The following is a 2,401-nucleotide window of genomic DNA, read 5'->3' on the forward strand; positions in this document are numbered from 1 at the left end:
TGTTTCTTAACTTTTTCAAAACTACCTAACTAACTCTCTCTCTCTCATTTTCGAAAATATCTCTCCCCTTTTTCAAAATTTCTTTTTTTTTAACTAACTATTATTTTAAATTTTAAATCCTGATTTTCGAAAAAAAAAATAATACTAACAATTTTCAAAAACCATTTTTCGAAAATCACTAACTCTTTTTCAAAATAATTTTTGAAAATTTTCCCTCCCCCATCTTATTCTATTTATTCATTCATATCCTAACATCTCATCTCACATCTCTTCCATCCTCACAGTTGTGTTTCTTCCATTATATTACATTCTTTGTCTCCCCCTCTTCTTCCACTCACACAGGGATCCCTATACTGTGGTATAAAGGATCTATATTATTATTATTATTTTTCTGTGCCTTCTTCTTTGTCATATGAGCAGGAGCAAGGATAAGAACATTCTTGTGGAAGCAGATCCAGAACCTGAAAGGACTCTGAAGAGAAAATTAAGAGAAGCTAAAATACAACAATCCAGAAATAACCTTTTAGAAATTTTCGAACAGGCAGAGGAGATGGCAGCCGAAAATAATAATAATGTAAGGAAGATGCTTGGTGACTTTACTGCACCTAATTCCAATTTACATGGAAGAAGCATCTCCATTCCTGCCATTGGAGCAAACAACTTTGAGCTGAAACCTCAATTAGTTTCTCTGATGCAGCAGAACTGCAAGTTTCATGGACTTCCATCTGAAGATCCTTTTCAGTTCTTAACTGAATTCTTGCAGATATGTGATACTGTTAAGACTAATGGAGTAGATTCTGAAGTCTACAGGCTCATGCTTTTCCCTTTTGCTGTAAGAGACAGAGCTAGATTATGGTTGGATTCTCAACCCAAAGACAGCCTGAACTCTTGGGATAAGCTGGTCACGGCTTTCTTAGCCAAGTACTTTCCTCCTCAAAAGCTGAGCAAGCTTAGAGCTGATATTCAAACCTTCAGACAGAAAGAAGGTGAATCCCTCTATGAAGCTTGGGAAAGATACAAACAGTTGACCAAAAAGTGTCCTTCTGACATGCTTTCAGAATGGACCATCCTGGATATATTCTATGATGGTTTATTTGAGCTATCAAAGATGTCACTAGACACTTCTGCAGGTGGATCCGTTCACCTAAAGAAAACACCTGCAGAAGCTCAAGAACTCATTGACATGGTTGCTAATAACCAGTTCATGTACACTTCTGAAAGGAATCCTGTGAGTAATGGGACGCCTATGAAGAAGGGAGTTCTTGAGGTTGATACTCTGAATGCCATATTGGATCAGAATAAAATATTGACTCAGCAAGTCAATATGATCTCGCAGAGTCTGCATGGAATGCAAGCTGCATCCAACAGTACTCAAGAGGCATCTTCTGAAGAAGAAGCTTATGATCCTGAGAACCCTGCAATAGCAGAGGTAAATTACTTAGGTGAACCTTATGGAAACACCTATAACTCAACATGGAGAAATCATCCAAATTTCTCATGGAAGGATCAAAAGCCCCAACAAGGCTTTAATAATGGTGGAAGAAACAGGTTTAACAATAATAAACCTTTTCCATCATCCACTCAGCAACAGACAGAGAACTCTGAACAGAATGCTTCTAATTTAGCAAATCTAGTCTCTGATCTATCCAAGGCCACTGTGAGTTTCATGAATGAAACAAGGTCTTCCATTAGAAATTTGGAAGCACAAGTGGGCCAGCTGAGTAAAAGGATCACTGAAATCCCTCCTAGTACTCTCCCAAGCAATACAGAAGAGAACCCAAAAGGAGAGTGCAAGGCCATTGACATAAGCACCATGGCCGAACCTGTATGGGAAGGAGAGGACGTGAATCCCAAGGAGGAAAACCTCCTGGGACGTCTAGTGATCAATAAGGAGCTTCCCTCTGAGGAATCAAAGGACTCTGAGGCTCATCTAGAGACCATAGAGATTCCATTGAACCTCCTTATGCCCTTCATGAGCTCTGATGAGTATTCCTTTTCTGAAGAGAATGAGGATGTTACTGAAGAGAAAACTGCCAAGTTTCTTGGTGCAATCATGAAGCTGAATGCCAAATTATTTGGCATTGATACTTGGGAAGTTGAACCTCCCTTGTTCATCAATGAACTAAGAGATCTGGATCAACTGACATTGCCTCAGAAGAGACAGGATCCTGGAAAGTTCATAATACCCTGTACCATAGGCACTATGATCTTTAAGGCTCTGTGTGACCTTGGTTCAGGAATAAACCTCATGCCCCTCTCTGTAATAGAGAAACTGGGAATCTATGGGGTGCAAGCTGCTAAAATCTCATTAGAGATGGCAGACAGTTCAAGCAAACAGGCTTATGGACAAGTAGAGGACGTTTTAGTAAAGGTTGAGGGCCTTTACATCCCTGCTGATTTC

The 2,401-nt window shown here is 39.5% G+C and overlaps 1 non-coding gene across 1 annotated transcript; it reads right to left on the reverse strand.

The window, feature by feature from the left end:
- Window positions 1-946: 946 nt before the first annotated feature.
- Window positions 947-1,054, reverse strand: LOC148576928 (small nucleolar RNA R71). The gene has a single exon (XR_015904651.1). It is a non-coding gene; the product is annotated as a small nucleolar RNA R71 (small nucleolar RNA).
- Between the last annotated feature and the right edge of the window lie 1,347 nt (window positions 1,055-2,401).

This window comes from Arachis ipaensis, chromosome B1 (assembly GCF_059453495.1).
Source record: "Arachis ipaensis isolate K30076 ecotype BB chromosome B1, ASM5945349v1, whole genome shotgun sequence".
NCBI lineage: Eukaryota > Viridiplantae > Streptophyta > Magnoliopsida > Fabales > Fabaceae > Arachis > Arachis ipaensis.